The sequence below is a fragment of the Centruroides sculpturatus genome, unplaced genomic scaffold, assembly GCF_000671375.1.
Source record: "Centruroides sculpturatus isolate CEXI.00-Female unplaced genomic scaffold, Cexi_2.0 scaffold420, whole genome shotgun sequence".
In the NCBI taxonomy this organism is placed as follows: Eukaryota; Metazoa; Arthropoda; class Arachnida; order Scorpiones; family Buthidae; genus Centruroides; species Centruroides sculpturatus.
The window spans coordinates 459,292-479,132 of NW_019384618.1; the positions used below are offsets into that span (position 1 = coordinate 459,292).

At 25.0% G+C, this 19,841-nt stretch overlaps 1 protein-coding gene and 1 long non-coding RNA gene across 8 annotated transcripts in view; one reads left to right on the forward strand and one right to left on the reverse strand.

Moving 5' to 3' along the window:
* LOC111625412 overlaps positions 1 to 19,841 on the reverse strand; it is a 120,868-nt gene that overhangs the window by 95,216 nt on the left and 5,811 nt on the right. The window lies entirely within an intron of this gene.
* LOC111625411 (class A basic helix-loop-helix protein 15-like) overlaps positions 265 to 19,841 on the forward strand; it is a 98,105-nt gene continuing 78,528 nt past the window's right edge. For 2 of the 7 annotated variants that reach the window (XR_002756721.1, XM_023368553.1), the window contains exons 1-2: positions 1,822 to 1,914; positions 2,155 to 2,244. The gene's annotated coding sequence lies outside the window, so the exon portion shown is untranslated. Of the gene's footprint in view, positions 603 to 1,821; positions 1,915 to 2,154; positions 2,245 to 19,841 lie in introns of those variants that run through there. The other 5 variants (XM_023368548.1, XM_023368555.1, XR_002756722.1 and 2 more) reach the window with 3 other exon arrangements.

The following is a 19,841-nucleotide window of genomic DNA, read 5'->3' on the forward strand; positions in this document are numbered from 1 at the left end:
TTGATGCAGCACTCATTAATAGTAAATATATATATATGTATTAAGATTATTATAATTAATTAATTAAATTCATTTGAAATCACTCGAAGTTGTGCTAATAAAATTTTAAAGAATCGATACTTCCAAATTTGGGCAAAACCTAGTTTTTATCGGTATCGAACGAATCCCATATGCAAAGAAACGCATAACGGGAAACAGGAATCAAACGAAAGAGATTAGACAATAACGACTGCTATATATAGGGTAACGCGTGCAAGACTGAGATGCAACGTCGTGTATGTGACGTCACTATCCCCATAGGCTGTCATAACATCACTAGGTCAAGAGCCCAACTGCTGTATGAAGTAGGCTAATCGACCGGCAGAGAAGACTTTATACTTGGCATTACATCGCTGCATCAGTACGGATCACGTGGACATTACTACTAGTCCGGAAATCGTGGAATAGTCTATCCACAAAAGCGGATATCACGCTAAGTCGAGGAATATTGTTCTATATATTTTTGTAATGTGTATATGTGTATGTGTATATGCGATGTAACTGGAACCTGTTCGGATTGCAGATCTCACTTGGCAAATGCTATGTGACTTTTACAACGTAAGGTAAGAATGTAAAATCCGGTTGTTCGATATCGTTAACTTAGAAAGTGTCCTAAAAATGCCATTCACCTGTTAAAGCTTATATGTAATTATATATTTATATATATTTAGCATTATGAAATGTTTAATTAATCTTCATAAGATGCACTAGAGATACAAAGTAATAATATGTGCATAAATTTTATTGTTTTTATATATAGGCTTTCATTTGTCAGAATTGATTTATAATGAAAGGAAATATGCAAATTCGTTTTTGCTATTAATTCTATTTATAAGAATGAATTATAATATTTTAAACTAGTCCATAATGTAAATGATTTAATTCATTAATAGGATGTGTTTTTATGAAGCCTTCGTGTCGTGTAAATTTAACTTACAGGCCTATTAAATGCTATAAGCATTAATATTAGTATTCAAATTTTTGAACTTTTGTAACAAATTTCCGAAATAATATATTATGAATAGAAAACTTGAATTACCTGAAGGAGGATAAAGAAAACTCTGCGCGACCTTGTCATGCAGAAAACGGAACTAGGAGAGTTTTTTTTCTTCTTTTTTCAGTGGGTGTTATAGCTTTTTGTTACTTAAGATATGATAAAAGTTACACCAATTAGTCTGTTAATTGCTATAATAGTATCGATTATCTATCCACGACTTCCGATATACGGTAAGTTGTAAATTATCTCCATGAGTTAATTTGAGGCGATAAATATTAGATCTTTAATGAAAAATATTGGCTGTAATTAATTATCTTATTTTTATATAATTTACTGTTCTTTTTTTACCGAAAGCGTTTATGTGGAACCGCAAAAACTAAATAGATTATAAATCACTACACAGATAATTATTTTCGGGAAAACTATTTTTGATCTTGAGATTGAACTTGAGATTATATAATCGCAGCGATAAAACTTCGATGCAATATTTACATTTATAAAATAAGGTAAAGTTCGTTTTGTCACTAGCAAGATTTTATTCAGATCACGTTCTCCCTCTTGTTCTCGTTAAGAAAATTGGGCGTAGTCCAAAACCCCTCGCTACTGACCCTCTCCATCCAACAAACACTCGGTCTACAGCTTTAAGAATTTAGGGTGGTCCCAGGAAATTTTATGCCGGATTTACAAATATAGATATCCTCCGGGAGGATAAATATATAGATGGGTATTTTCTATTCAGAATTTCCGGTCTTGTACAGCTGTTCGTATAAAATCCAGACTGGACATTAAAGATATAGAGCAAAGATTACAGTTCTAGTCTTGTAATGTAGTCTCGTTCTTGTATTCGGTTTTCCTCTGATAGATAACGAAGAAGAGAGGTATGATATCAATACAATTGATCTTGCATATTTAGGCTGAGGCAAGAAGATTAAATATGTTTAAGCCGCTCGAAAAAAATCAACTCCTTATTTTTCTGTTTAAATTTTTAAAGTAATTTTAATTGTTAATTATATTGCGTAGGAAGAGTTTAGTTAAAAAAATAATCTAAACATTTTAGCAATGTTACCGTCTTATATAATGTAAGTAGCTTAATCTCAAAATTATTTTCTAATTAATAGATACGTGCTTAATTAAACGAAAGTTTAATTGGTTTGAAGTACAATGGGGCTAAGTAGGGAGTTAAATTTATATCCAGGAAGAAAATAGAGGTACAGTTTCTACTGTAATACATTTTCGTAACAATAAATAAGGTTTCGAAATTATAATTTTCTTTAAAATTCACTGAAGCTTATATGCCTTTTAATTTCTTTAAATTTAATTTATATTAATTTAATTTAAATATTAGAATAACATTTATAGATTTGAATTACATATAAAGCTTTATTTTTTTAAAAATATATTTTTCCTTTATCTAATTTTTTTTTATAAAATTAATAAGCTAGTTTATTAGTTTTACTTACAAAAGCTATGATGTAAAAAATTAGTTTTTATGTAAATATATGAAATTTTATAGTTTTATCGGCATCCGAGAATTTATTTCTTAATTTTCTCCGAGAGATAATAAGGAAAATGAAAATTGTCTGCTTTAAAAATCAAGGTCTAAAGTTCGTATCGTGCAATAGTTCAGATTATCAAAGTGTCTAGGAAACATTCAACAGTGCAGGTGTTTGGGTCATCTACCACGACTTGTCTGACCACTAACCTTTCTGAAGGCTGAAGAAAGTTTTTTTTTTTTATTATTCATAATGGAATTTATTTTTAAAGCGGTTCAAATTTTACTCTAATTTCCCCTAATACCAACGAGTATAATTTTATGATCATCATTTGGATTTATTGTATTTAAAACCGTTTATTAAAAGTTATAAATTATAATTATGCAATCGTTATTTAAATAAGGAACAAATTTTCGACCGTAAATAATACATAATAATATCTAATAAGGACAACGCCTCGCTCTCTAGGTGGGGCCACATATGTAGTAATTTTTTCACACCACAAGTATTATCATGATATTTAAGTAGGTGCACAGGTATCTTTTTACAGCTCTGTTCTATTTGTAGAAGCTCTGGGGAATATTTTTAGATTGATTTTTATACTAACTTTACATCTAGTGAATTAAAAATTAATTTAAAAAATAACGATAAATATTTAAAAATTCGTACAGCTCCAAATTTTAACTAACGTCTTACAACTTGATTTATGTAAAGTCTACTTAATACTGCTTGTTTTATGGGATATGATAATCTATTTAAAGACATTTAATGCATTAGTTATATAACTTTAATTTTCCTTTAAAAAAAATTGAAGTAAAATTCAAAAATTCTCTAAATTCAACAGACAAATGTAAATAGGCCAAGAGCATAATAAGGATACTTATAAAGCTTAATTAACGATAATAAAAATAGAAAAGTAGAATTTTTAAACATCACCCGAAGCAAAAGACATCTATTCTTTCAAACAGGTGGATCATGTCTGTCTTAATTTATAATCTATAATTCAAGACTCATAAATATTATTTTTATTTTTTATAAAAGTTATTACATATGCTGATCTATGATTTCGTTTCTATAAATTCTTCATCCTTATAAGGATTTCATTTAATATCATTTTTTGTTCTATATTGTTAATAATGCAGTCAAATTCTGATACTAACGAGACACTATCATTAATAACTTATTAACAAATAAAATATTCAGAAATTTATTTATATATTATGTTTAAGTATATATGATAAGACATAAGACTTATTTAGAAATTTTTACAATATAATTAATAAATTATCAGCAATAATTTAATATTAAGTTGTACCGTTTTATCAAGCTTCTGAACAAAATAGAGAAGTTATATAATATAAAAATTTATTTTTAAAAATCTATACAAGAAGGATAATATTAATTATATTCTTCAAAAAATAATAATAATTAAAATTGAATAAAGTCTTAATAATAAAATGTCCAGGATAAAGAAAAGACAATCTGACATTTCTTTAATTTGAAACGTTCCATTAACTCACTGGTTCCTCAAAGTAACGTAATTAAAATCCAATCAGTGTATTATTTTGTCTCTATGCTTAAAGGAAAATTAAACACTTAATTTACAATTTAATGAATTTTCAAAGAAAACATCTGAATAAAAAACATAAAAATAACGCAAGAAAATTGTATAATCAGTTTATCTCGTCTACGAACGAATTTATTTGATGTGTGATTTCTAAGCTGAATACATAAATAATCTGTCTTTTTCGAGACATAATTTCGTCGTCATGGACACTAATGTAGATAATAATTTTAAAAACGATCTATAGAAAAGATCTATAAATCTTTCTAGTGATAAGCCTTTATCAAAAAATTTTTCAGTTCCTTTATTTTAGATTATCTACCAATTTTTAGGTTTTTCTTCTTTTTAAATTTATTTAAATATTTTTATTAAAATTCATTTCATTATTGTAGTAATTGCAATTTAATCGTTATGTAATGGAGAAAAATTAAAGAACAAACCTACTTTTTATACATAAACTGTTATCAATTCTTTGAATTAAATGAGATAAGTATGCCAGACTGTTATGTGTATTTTTAAAATAACGAAGGTCAATGATTTATCTCTTAAAATTTTATTATTATTCAAATAGTAAGTGTGAACTTGCACTATTAATATTTACATCACAATAAAGAAATCAGTGGAATAAAACAAAGGTAAAATTTTATGTAATTTTAAAAAATTGCACGAAGTAATATACTAATATTAATTAATTTCTAAGTTAATTCTTTATTAAATCCTTGCACTTTTATAATAATTAAATTTCAATAATATTACAGTTTAAACTTAATTATAAAGTTTTTACACATTACTATTAAAATTATGCTTATGGTTTAATTATCCTCTGCTGAAATTTCATAGATCCAATTTCCACAGTAAGGTTGTTTATAAATAAAATTAATAGGAAATTGCGATATTACTACGCCATGGAAAAGTATAAATATTAAAAATACAAATAAATATTATAACTTTAGCTACAATATTTTCTATGCTTTATTATTTTTCTTCCATTCAATTTCTTTAGAAATTAATCAAGAAGAAATCAATTTTTCTTTCGATCTTTGTACAACATCGAATCAATTTGTTCCACTACATAATTTCTCTTTCTGTATTTAATTTCCTAACTTAATGTCTCCATAGGCAGAAACTTTTCTAATATTCTTTACGTTTAAATATATACTTAACATTAAAATTATGTTCTCTACTCTCACACTATATATTGATTGTTGAATTATCCAAATTCTATTATTATTTAAGCATTAAATTTTAATTGTAAAATCCAATGAAAATATTTAATGGTGGGCATTAAACTAGTTTGATATAATTCCTTCTAGCAATGATGTTTTTATTAGTTATGTAAAATTCATTAAAGAGTAACAATCTTATTAAATAATCGTAATTAAAAATATAAACAGAATCTTCAAAGAACAACCGGTGAAGTCATAACATTAAATATACGTTATCTGCATTATAGGTTCTCTCAATGAAGTATTATACACAGTTAGATGACTCATTAAAAGGAATTATTGCATTAAATTTAGATTGTTTATTGGTATTTTATGGAAAAAAAAAATTATCTACCTGCTTTAAATTACACCGAACTATAACATAAATAGCTTTATTTTGAACTACTGTATCAATGTTTTAATTTTAAAATTAGATATAATTGCCAACGTTATTATTAAATGCAGCATTAGATATAACTTTTGTTATAATAAATATCTTATCATATTTATTATTAATTCTGAGAACTAATTTTTATTCATAAAAGTTTGTTAACTGCTTTGTTAATTTAAAACTAATACAACACGTTCGATACTGTATTATATTGCGTATTTAAAACATTAAAATCACAATTCGAATTTTTTTAGAGCGTGTTATAGGCCTATGTATATATTTCATAATCTGTTTTAAGTAACATAATTAATATAAAACTTTTTATTATTTAATTAAGAAAAGTATTTATTGGTTTTTAATTCGTTTACTTATAATTTCAGCATATTATTACGAATTATCAACGAAACTATTGCTTAGGATTTATATTTTGAAATAAAATTAACTAATGAAAAAAACAATTGCATAGCAGGCTTATGATATTAATCAATAAATAATTGCGAAATGTTAAGTCAGATATAATAGGCCTATTGATCCTTACGATTATTTATTCTTTTATATTATAAATAAATATTCCATAATTTTATGCTGTAATACAGTAGTAAAGTCGTACAAGCATATTTCTATAAAGTAAAATTAATTTACTGTACAGTACAGTAAATTTGTGTCTATATTATGTTATGTAACACAAAACTTAAGCTATAGAAAATTAAATTATCATGTTAAATGTTTATTTAATTTTTAACAATTCGCAATTTATCGGCAAATATTTACTAAAAGTAAGACTTGTTTCTAAATTTATTATTTGTTTTCGGACTTGGTTTTTATTGATTTAATAAACTAAAGTAAATTTATTTGTTGTACTGTATTTAATGTTGTATATTTGTATATTTTTAAAGTAGGTTTTATCTTTCTTTTGCTTTCGGGTAGGAAGAAAAAAACATAAATTAGATCCGCATAAATTTATTTATTTATGAATAAACAGAAAATAGAAATAATTCTAATTTATTTTAAAAATATTGCAAATTATAATGATTATTTTCCTAATTTATACTCCAAAAACACTAACAATATGATTTTTGACACGAAAGTACAGTAAAACCCCCAAAACAGCCATCTGTAAATGGCGCCATTTTTTCAGGAATGTTTCTTTTAGAAATGCACACAAATTAACCTGCAAAAATGACTATTTCTTACGTTCCTATCAATGGACGTTGTTCAAAAATTTGATTGTATTGTTTTTCTAAACTTTATTTTTATTGTTAGCATTATTTAATTTTTTGAAACAAGAATATTTGTTAATAATTGAAAATGCTAGTATAAAATTAAAATCAAAATTTATTTAACATGGATCATGATTGATTAATTTTTCTGCTGAAAACAAATTTTAAACGCAAGTCTTATAAATAAATAAATAAATTTTCTTTATTGAACATTCGATACAATCTACTGTAAATCAGGGTTAGATGATGAGCCCATATAATTATTGTATAAACTAAAAAGTAGTGCCACGTATTAATTAATATATTGTGTTAGCTGAAAGACATACTTGCTATGTGCGCTGTTTACGCACAATTGCTGTAAAAATAAGTGAGAAAAATCAAATGTTTCTGTTTGACTTGCAGAATTTTTTATGCGTGTTTATGTTTACTGTAGATTCGAAAATCATAAGATTAGCGGACGACTTTCATTTCTTGTATACACTTTACAAGCTTGAATAATGAGTGTAACCTGTAATCGGTCAGAAATAAGAGCAGACTCTGGTAGAGAGCTCATCCATATACCGTTCATCAATTAACCCACACCTCTACGGGTGAGATGGTGATTTAGCAGAAAATTATAGTTTGTGTTTTCGAATCTGTTTTTCGGAAAACACTATTATTTTGCTCGTTATTATGTTGTTTGGTGTGATAAGAAAACATCTGTTCAGTAAGTTTTTAAAAATAAAATTTATTTTCACACTTAACTTCCATAACTTTTTTCACCCTCTAACCCTCAATTACTCTATAAAAACGATATGTGAAAACGCAGACTTCTTGTTCATATTGGTAAAATAACGGTGAAATAATAATAAAATAATGGCTGTTTTATGTAGAAATTGTTTAGCGAATTAAATTAAACTAATATTGAAAAAAAAAAGAAAATATATTAACTTTTTCTTGTGAAAATGAATATATTTCTGTTTAAAAGTATTTAAAATTATTTATTATGACATTATACTGATATATATATATATATATATGCTTATATATACGCTTCATATATTAAAATATATGGAGAACGCTTGCCGTAGTCGATTAAGACCTTCGGGAGGCTCTAGGCAGAGAAGATTAGTAGTCTTTACATAATTTTACATCATCAAAAACTAATGATGTCTAATTGTAGCTATAGAATTATTTATAAATTATGATAAATGTAGTTTACCGTTGCAGTTGTATATTTTTTNGACAGTTTTATAGGATATTTATATTAGCTGACAATGGTTAAAAGCTTACTTTAATAGATTTAAAGAAAAGATTAAAAGTAAATCTGAAAAAAACCATAAAGTAATTATGAAAAAGCTTATTTCATTTTATATTTAACGCTAATTGTCATGGATATTTTTCGATTGCAACTGTCAATTTTATAAATTATTTTATGAAGTTGATAGTAGCATGAACATTTATTTTGTAGTTAAGTTCTCTCATTCTACTCTATGTTTAAAATTAATGTTTACTTGTATATTTTGTTTTTGAAATTTTGTAATCCTGTAATCCTTGCCAGAAGGAAAGACCTTGTATAGTATTTATCATTAAAATAAAAATAAAAAAATTGAATTATTTAAAATTTTCACCATTCTATAAATATAGGTTATATAAATTATCAATTTTATACACAAATTTATTCATGTTTAATTCCAATATATTTTAATATCATATGTTAAACAACTGTGACAATATTCAAAATATTCAAAAAATCTTTTAAATTATATGATTACTATTTAACAACGGTGACAAACAAAATCTCTGGAATTTTTTAATTGATTCGTAGTCAGAAACAATAAACAGTTTGTCACAGTAATAATAATAATTATTTTTAGCAATTTTATTTTTTTTACTAAAGAACAATGTCGAACAATATCAAAATTGAATTAGCTCTGTCTATTTCATTGAAGTAATAGATTGTTTTTGTGAATTATTTCCTTGTAGTCATAACTGTTACTGAAAATTTTTTTAGATTTTTCCAGTATTTTCAATAATAATTCTTATAATGAAATAACCATAACTAAAAAAAAACATTCAATCATTTTACTACTTTGAACTCTGTTAACTATTTATTAAACTTTTATATTTTTTGAATGTCATATTAAAGTCACACGTTTCAGGATGCGATTTGAATTCTGATTCTTCACAGCGACAGGGAAATCCCCTTCTTCTGATTATCCTCTAATACTCTTTTGAAATTATTGCCTAAAATGGCTTAAAGTGTAGAAACTTAATAATAATAATAATAAAATATAAGCTATTTCCTCCATTATTATTAATATTATTATTATTTTTTTTTTGCAGTTTTAAAAGATAAACAATATATTTATGAAAATTAACGTAGTATAATATATTAAAATATTTCAATAACTGATAAATGTTTTTGTTTTTAAGTAGAAGCGAATATTTAAAACCAATAATTAAATTGTTTAAAAAGCTAAATAATTCAGGAAGTAAAATTATAAAACAAATGTAAATTTTGCTTTATTTATTAATACATAAAGTTAATAGGATTAAAATTAAAATTACATTGAATAAGAAATTTTATAAATATAGATATATATGCTTTTTTAAACAAAGTTACTCAAGCTGCAAGTAATAACTTTGCTTTATAAATGACTTTCTTCTTGTACTATCCAAAATATCCTCGAAAAGAGGAACATTCTAATCTCTCGAAAGACCTAAAGTTCCCCCCCTTTTTTTTCTTTTTTTGGAAAGAATATATTAGAAGTATTCTCGTTTACAGAAATTTGTAATATATTATAAATTTCATGTATCTCATTATTAAAAATATAAGCTTACCCTACTTACGGAACTAATGTTTAAAAATTAAAATAAATATGCATATTAATATTACGAATTGCTTCATTTTGTTAAAATATTTTTTTTCGATAACAACTGATTTCTAAATATTATGAATAAATATCGGATAAGAAAATTATAATAAGAAATCATATACAGTAGTTAAGTATAAATCCTTTACGTATAGCTTCACTATTGATCACATTTGTTTTAACTCTCATTAATATTTATATTTTATAATATAACGATAAAGTATGTATGAAAATAAAGATGAAATATTAAAATAATTAAGTAGGAGCAAGCTTTTGGAAAAATAAAAGCTTTTTTAACAATAGTTTAAACTTTTTATTAAGTACTAATAATATGGTTAGAAAATTTCACATTATAAGTAATTTTTCTCAATATTTGTCTATCATAAATTAAGAATTTTTTTTTTTGTGTGTGTGAAAACTGTATTTCTTTCGTATTGAGACAAATATAGTTTCAATTTTAATTATTTCCATAATATAAAAAGTCAATTTTAACATAAAAATTAGCTGCAAATTGTAGAAGTAAAAAGCAGAAAAAGGACGTCTAGAGATGAATCTGTTAAATATTCTGATATTTAAGTAATTAATTATAAAGATAACTAACTTTATTTTAAAGTATGGTAATAATAATTTTAATAAAAGCATTTTGTTTTTAAAATAAAAATACGAAACCATATTATGCACGTTTTCTTCTGTTTTATTGTTTTAAGGCGGAATGTTTAAAATATTCTACCTTATTTTGCTATAACATATATAATTTTAAATATTTTTATTAAAATTCATTTCATTATTGTAGTAATTGCAATTTAATCGTTATGTAATGGAGAAAAATTAAAGAACAAACCTACTTTTTATACATAAACTGTTATCAATTCTTTGAATTAAATGAGATAAGTATGCCAGACTGTTATGTGTATTTTTAAAATAACGAAGGTCAATGATTTATCTCTTAAAATTTTATTATTATTCAAATAGTAAGTGTGAACTTGCACTATTAATATTTACATCACAATAAAGAAATCAGTGGAATAAAACAAAGGTAAAATTTTATGTAATTTTAAAAAATTGCACGAAGTAATATACTAATATTAATTAATTTCTAAGTTAATTCTTTATTAAATCCTTGCACTTTTATAATAATTAAATTTCAATCATATTACAGTTTAAACTTAATTATAAAGTTTTTACACATTACTATTAAAATTATGCTTATGGTTTAATTATCCTCTGCTGAAATTTCATAGATCCAATTTCCACAGTAAGGTTGTTTATAAATAAAATTAATAGGAAATTGCGATATTACTACGCCATGGAAAAGTATAAATATTAAAAATACAAATAAATATTATAACTTTAGCTACAATATTTTCTATGCTTTATTATTTTTCTTCCATTCAATTTCTTTAGAAATTAATCAAGAAGAAATCAATTTTTCTTTCGATCTTTGTACAACATCGAATCAATTTGTTCCACTACATAATTTCTCTTTCTGTATTTAATTTCCTAACTTAATGTCTCCATAGGCAGAAACTTTTCTAATATTCTTTACGTTTAAATATATACTTAACATTAAAATTATGTTCTCTACTCTCACACTATATATTGATTGTTGAATTATCCAAATTCTATTATTATTTAAGCATTAAATTTTAATTGTAAAATCCAATGAAAATATTTAATGGTGGGCATTAAACTAGTTTGATATAATTCCTTCTAGCAATGATGTTTTTATTAGTTATGTAAAATTCATTAAAGAGTAACAATCTTATTAAATAATCGTAATTAAAAATATAAACAGAATCTTCAAAGAACAACCGGTGAAGTCATAACATTAAATATACGTTATCTGCATTATAGGTTCTCTCAATGAAGTATTATACACAGTTAGATGACTCATTAAAAGGAATTATTGCATTAAATTTAGATTGTTTATTGGTATTTTATGGAAAAAAAAAATTATCTACCTGCTTTAAATTACACCGAACTATAACATAAATAGCTTTATTTTGAACTACTGTATCAATGTTTTAATTTTAAAATTAGACATAATTGCCAACGTTATTATTAAATGCAGCATTAGATATAACTTTTGTTATAATAAATATCTTATCATATTTATTATTAATTCTGAGAACTAATTTTTATTCATAAAAGTTTGTTAACTGCTTTGTTAATTTAAAACTAATACAACACGTTCGATACTGTATTATATTGCGTATTTAAAACATTAAAATCACAATTCGAATTTTTTTAGAGCGTGTTATAGGCCTATGTATATATTTCATAATCTGTTTTAAGTAACATAATTAATATAAAACTTTTTATTATTTAATTAAGAAAAGTATTTATTGGTTTTTAATTCGTTTACTTATAATTTCAGCATATTATTACGAATTATCAACGAAACTATTGCTTAGGATTTATATTTTGAAATAAAATTAACTAATGAAAAAAACAATTGCATAGCAGGCTTATGATATTAATCAATAAATAATTGCGAAATGTTAAGTCAGATATAATAGGCCTATTGATCCTTACGATTATTTATTCTTTTATATTATAAATAAATATTCCATAATTTTATGCTGTAATACAGTAGTAAAGTCGTACAAGCATATTTCTATAAAGTAAAATTAATTTACTGTACAGTACAGTAAATTTGTGTCTATATTATGTTATGTAACACAAAACTTAAGCTATAGAAAATTAAATTATCATGTTAAATGTTTATTTAATTTTTAACAATTCGCAATTTATCGGCAAATATTTACTAAAAGTAAGACTTGTTTCTAAATTTATTATTTGTTTTCGGACTTGGTTTTTATTGATTTAATAAACTAAAGTAAATTTATTTGTTGTACTGTATTTAATGTTGTATATTTGTATATTTTTAAAGTAGGTTTTATCTTTCTTTTGCTTTCGGGTAGGAAGAAAAAAACATAAATTAGATCCGCATAAATTTATTTATTTATGAATAAACAGAAAATAGAAATAATTCTAATTTATTTTAAAAATATTGCAAATTATAATGATTATTTTCCTAATTTATACTCCAAAAATACTAACAATATGATTTTTGACACGAAAGTACAGTAAAACCCCCAAAACAGCCATCTGTAAATGGCGCCATTTTTTCAGGAATGTTTCTTTTAGAAATGCACACAAATTAACCTGCAAAAATGACTATTTCTTACGTTCCTATCAATGGACGTTGTTCAAAAATTTGATTGTATTGTTTTTCTAAACTTTATTTTTATTGTTAGCATTATTTAATTTTTTGAAACAAGAATATTTGTTAATAATTGAAAATGCTAGTATAAAATTAAAATCAAAATTTATTTAACATGGATCATGATTGATTAATTTTTCTGCTAAAAACAAATTTTAAACGCAAGTCTTATAAATAAATAAATAAATTTTCTTTATTGAACATTCGATACAATCTACTGTAAATCAGGGTTAGATGATGAGCCCATATAATTATTGTATAAACTAAAAAGTAGTGCCACGTATTAATTAATATATTGTGTTAGCTGAAAGACATACTTGCTATGTGCGCTGTTTACGCACAATTGCTGTAAAAATAAGTGAGAAAAATCAAATGTTTCTGTTTGACTTGCAGAATTTTTTATGCGTGTTTATGTTTACTGTAGATTCGAAAATCATAAGATTAGCGGACGACTTTCATTTCTTGTATACACTTTACAAGCTTGAATAATGAGTGTAACCTGTAATCGGTCAGAAATAAGAGCAGACTCTGGTAGAGAGCTCATCCATATACCGTTCATCAATTAACCCACACCTCTACGGGTGAGATGGTGATTTAGCAGAAAATTATAGTTTGTGTTTTCGAATCTGTTTTTCGGAAAACACTATTATTTTGCTCGTTATTATGTTGTTTGGTGTGATAAGAAAACATCTGTTCAGTAAGTTTTTAAAAATAAAATTTATTTTCACACTTAACTTCCATAACTTTTTTCACCATCTAACCCTCAATTACTCTATAAAAACGATATGTGAAAACGCAGACTTCTTGTTCATATTGGTAAAATAACGGTGAAATAATAATAAAATAATGGCTGTTTTATGTAGAAATTGTTTAGCGAATTAAATTAAACTAATATTGAAAAAAAAAAGAAAATATATTAACTTTTTCTTGTGAAAATAAATATATTTCTGTTTAAAAGTATTTAAAATTATTTATNAAAAAAAAAAAAAAATTCTCTTTAGGCTTTAGACCCGTGTTTTAAATTGATGGCTTATCTTTATTGAGATTAGAGTCATAATAAAAAAAGTTTTAGTGACATCTATCGAACAGAAGTGCGAAATAAAAAAGAATGCTATCATATGAAAACAGATTAGAGCCGAACAGGAGGTTGTTTGTTTTCTATTGTTTTTCTTCTTACGTATATTTTGAGGTTTTTTTTTGAATGGGCGTGGTTAAACCTCTGTGGATAGCTTATGACATCACTTAGATTTATATAGCTTATGAAATATTCATTAACCCTAATGAACGTTAACCTTAATCTTCACATTTCTCGAGCAACCCAAATGAATTTGCTGAAAGAGTAAAATGAGTTTAATCGTCTCAGCAAATAGAAAATGTGATCTGAGAAACATCATACCGGGAAAGTGATACTACCAAGTAATAGAGGAAGTAGTATAAACATTTGAAATGAGAAACAATAAAAAAAAAGTTGGGCGCTTTTACAACTGAAGTTTACTAGATAAAATTTCCCTATGTAACTATCCAACTTCCCTGTTCTTACCGTTGACCCAATATCTTATACAATAAGATTTGGGACGTCGATATAGAAGAGTTCAGTGATGGGTCTGACCAAATTAACCAGTCAAATAAGATTTTTCTAACAAATGGTTATAGGCTTGCTTTATAAGAAAGTTTGAATATTTTATACAAGAAAACTGAAGAAATGTGGAGAGTTTTATTACTGTCACTTTTCGAGTTTAATGTAGAAAACGTAGTTTATTTCTAAAATACGAATCGGTAATGGATATGATAAGCAATTTTATTACGAGAAAAATGTCAAAGGGAATGTCTCGACCATCCATTCACTAGTATTATATGAGTGTACAACTTCATATGCTATATATAACCGATAACATTGTAAATGACGATTGCATGAATCAGCCAGACTTCCAGTCAGCTAGAACGACCGGTTTTAGCTTTTGTTAACAGTGTGACCTATAATAATTTTATTCTCATAAGAATTCACAAAATTTCAAATATTTTATAGAAATTTTTGAAAATAAATTTAATAAATAGCTCGACAAATCTCACAATTTCTGCGAATTTAGCTACATTAAAATTCCATTTAAAAACGATCGTAAATTTCAATACATATTTTCGTAAGCGAAATCTCGAATTATAAGGCTTAACGTGTAAAATTTGGCTGGTTAAAAAATCGATTAGATATAAATAATATATAATAATCATTGAATAAATAATTATGCAAAAAAGAAAATCGAATTGTGGCCCATATGCGACCACACAATTTCCCACGTAAGACGTTGTTCACACAAAATGCTGCGAGCAAGCAACGTGAGTCATTGACATAAGCCTGTGGCATAGCTAATGGCAAAACCTATGTTTTGTCTACTAGTCGATATTGGATGTGTTCTTTGTAAAATTCAAATATTATCATACTAACTTATATATTATCTGAATGAAAGTTTTATATTTAAAAATTTCAGAGTTGTCTTATATACTAATTTGTGAAAGAGGGTATGTATCAATATTATTGAAATTAATTAATGGTTTAAAATTAGACTATTATAAAAACTAGATTTTATTATTTTTAATAAAACTTATTTTCTTCTTGATGATAANGTCTAATTGTAGCTATAGAATTATTTATAAATTATGATAAATGTAGTTTACCGTTGCAGTTGTATATTTTTTACAATTCCCCTCCCTGATCAGGGACTCCTAGACATTTTACTCACGTTCTTTGCGGATAATTCGGCACCGTTTCTATATACAATAATAGTTTTTGAAGTGTGTGACCGGTTTATATTGATATAATATTTATTTCCAAATATATAATTTCAAAGCATTTAGGCTACAATAATTAATTTTTATTTTAGCATTGTAATTTACTTAATGCAAAATTAAAAAAAATACGAAAATACTATATTAAAATATAAAATTGATATAGTCTAAGTTAATATTTTTCCATTTAGTTAGCATTTAATTTTTTTTAAAAATCCTAGAAACATATATCTTATCATTAGTGAAAATATTAATTGAAAGCTATTAATCAGTTTACATATACTACGTACAGTACTTTTACTCCTACTCATATTCCTGTGCATAAGCTACATGTTGAATTTGAAAGATTTAAAGCTATAAAAGGAGGACAAGTATAAAAGAATGAAGGAAATAGTTTAATGTTTTAATTTATATAAAGGAAGAAGGACATTTCATGTTATAGGATACAAGAATAATGTATTATTAATCATCTTTAAACATTGGCTGAGTTATTGCTTTCAATCGAATTTTTCATGCATTTCAATCATTATATAGGAAAAACGCATCCGTTATATAATATTAAATTTTAGTACAGGTAAAAGAATTACTTATATTATTTTCTTATAAATTTTTAAATAAAATGAATTAATAGTCATATAAATTAGATAAGAGCCTAGGTTAATATATAAATTTTAGTTAATTTTTTTTTTTAAATTTTGTAATGGTTTTGAAAGTTTATTAGAATTTTTTTTATTATGCTGTAAAATTGACGATTGTGTAAAAATTACTATTTGATATTTGAACAGACATTGAGTCTATCATAAAAATTATAACTTATAATTCAGATATTATTATAAGAATCTGATATTTTTAAACCTATGTAAACCGGAATCTCACTGTACTGATTTTTTTCCGTTTTGATAAGTTTCCATTTTAGACAAGTTTTACTGTATTTATAATTGATTAAAATAGAAAATAGTAGTTTATCTTAAGATTTCAACTTTAAGTTACTACTAGTTAGATTATATAGGCCTATCTAATTTAGTTTTTTTAATTAGGCCAAATGCTTTTATTTAACTTGCTTTGTATCATGTGCTCAAATATTGCAACTCAAATTAAGTTGGATGGAAGTCCAATGACAATAAATTTTAATGTTTTAGAAGAATGATCCCGCGTCCACATTCTTCCTACCCCCGAAACACTATAAACATATACATACAATTAAATTCTACGTTTGATTGTCCGTATTTGTGTGTAAATGCAAGTGTACTGATGTATATGTTTTTCAACATTGTGGATGGTGCTGGTGGTTCCACTCTCAATCTTAAAAAACATGAAGCAATAAAAGTCATAAAAATCTAATAATTTCTTATTTTTTTTTTTTATCATCTAGTAATTTAAAAAGTGTTATATATTGCAATTGATGCAATAAAGTACAAAGAAAATACAATACATAAATTATAAGCAGTACTTTTGATCTAAATTAATAATAGAGCTTCATTAGACTAAATTATCATCGATTTTTTTTTTTTAATTTTTAAATACAATAGGCCCTCGTTTTAACGAATTGATTAAGAAAAAGAAGTGTCAGATATTGCCAAAAGTCTGTCATTAATATAATGTTTTTAAAATACACTCGATATAACAAACTTACAATGTATAGAAATACATTAAATCATTTAATATAAAATATGAATAAATTATTATTATAATTTGCATTGAGTAATTCATACTCATTGACTTATCGACCCGACCTTTTAGCGTACTCTATTTAAAAAAGGTTCTAAACTTTTCCTTCAAGATAGAACTTTTTGTCCGTTAAATCGGGGGTCTATTTCAGAAGAAAAAGAAATTTTCTGAATGTCTATTTAAAGAACTTGTTGAATTTGATATAGGCTATATTAATTACTTGCTAGTTTAACATAGACCTATGTCGGTTAAAATTTTAATATTGATAATCTCGATTTAATTTTTGCATCTGTTTGGACAATACTTCCAAACTTTTTCTTAAAATATAATAATAAATAAGCAACTTCTGAGAAATCTTCGTGGTGTTAATCGTATTGAAATAATCTGAACTAAGAGAAATTATATTTTATATAATTCGTGGCAATAGGACATTATTATCGTCATTATTTGATAGATTGAGTTTGATGGATCAAATTCTATTCATTCAATAGATAAAGTTATATTTTTAATTTTTGTTATCAGAATTCCTAACGTGGATTTTGTTTTAATTATATAAACTTTTTATAAATTTATTTTATTAAATTATCTTCTCATAATTATGAAAACATTATAGCAATTAATTCAGTCTTTTCTGTAAAAAGTTAAAATTAGATTTTTGAAAATCTATACGAAATTTACAAAATATTTTAAATTTTAATTGGATATTTAACATTGCATCAACGTCATAGATTATATAAATGATTTATAATTACCAAATCATAATAATTAGTATGCAGAAAGTGATGATTATAATTGATGGTCGAATTTAAAAAGCGAGTAAATAGATTTTTTTTTTAATATTTTGAAAAATTTATTTTTTAATAGCAGATTTACTAATTAATCACAAACGTCGTCTAGCGACCTTAAAATTAATAAATTTAAAAATATGCTGTTTTTATTCGTTATAGTCTAATTTTGAACTATGGAAGACATTAGTCAAATTTGTTTATTGCTGTCGTAAGATATTCGTAAGAAACTATTAATTGCAAGAAAAAAAAAAAAAACGTGGTTAAGGTCTAATCGAACATATTATACAGTAGACTCTCGTTAATTCGAACTCAAAGTAGCGGCCTAAACAGCTCTAATTAAAACGAGACCATTTCTGGGTGCTACAACAGAACAAAAAAGGAAATGATTTAAATATCACATTAATTAGCACCACATGGCAAACAAAGTAATATCCTACCAACACGCGCTGTTGATTGGAATAAACAGGAGGAGGCACAACAGAGTTCGAATTAACGAAAGAATTTTACGTTGATTTAAATGGGAATCATACTGGATTAGCGTCCAGTTAGAATTAAAAAGAAATTTGAATTACCCGAGTTCTAATTAACGAGAGTCTACTGTATTAGCGTTTTAATTTAATTCTTGGTAAACTTTAACTGAATGCAGTAAACTACAGTATTTTGTTAGTTAAACTGCTCTATTTGCAATTGTTTTTACACTCTATTAAACAATTCATTAATTTTTTACGTTCCGAAAATGATAACCGTCTCTTGATATAGACCTACATATATATTGCATATCAAGAAAAATAATCTAGGCCTATATTTAGGGCTAAACACACACACACATATATAACTGATAAATATTATTCATTTTCGAATTTTTAAAAAGTTTCGATCACGAAAGGAGAAATTAGAAGCTATCATCTGAAATTATTGATTGTATTGATTGATGATAAAGAGGATGAGAAGTCATGAGACTCAAAGATGTTCTAACGATAATGTAGAAAAAATAATCGCGTGTTAACAACCTTGACCAGATCTGTTTTAGCCTAGTACTTGAAGTTAATAATGAGGCCAACAACTAGTTTCGAGAAGTGCTGAATGTGAGCAGATATACATTTAAATGTCACACGCCAATTATCATCATTTCGACACGAATTATGTTGCTCCAGAATCCACTTCCTATACTTTAACATTTGCCATATTCGGCGTTTATGTATAGAGAAGAATATAATTTCTCCCCCCACAATTCAAGATTTGAATAGTTGAAAGATCAATATGCCGATCATCACCGACCTAAATAAAAATTAATTTTTTTTTTTTAATTATAAAGTAGAATTGATTGATTGTAACAGTTCAAAGAACGCCAAGGTAAAAAATAAAACAAAACTTGTTTCGTATTTAGAATACAAACTATGAATGGAATTATAATTTTTTAAATTTTTAATGAAAGTTTAAGAAAGTTTTAGCGATTTTTTTTATTAGTAGGCCTAATATTTTTAAAATTTAATAATTTCCATAATGCGCATTTTTTAAATGTTTAATATAGCAAATAAACGAATTATTTAGATGAAATTTTATGGTAAAAATAAAATGAATTTAAAAAAGTAAAGAAAAAAGTAAGAAAAAGTC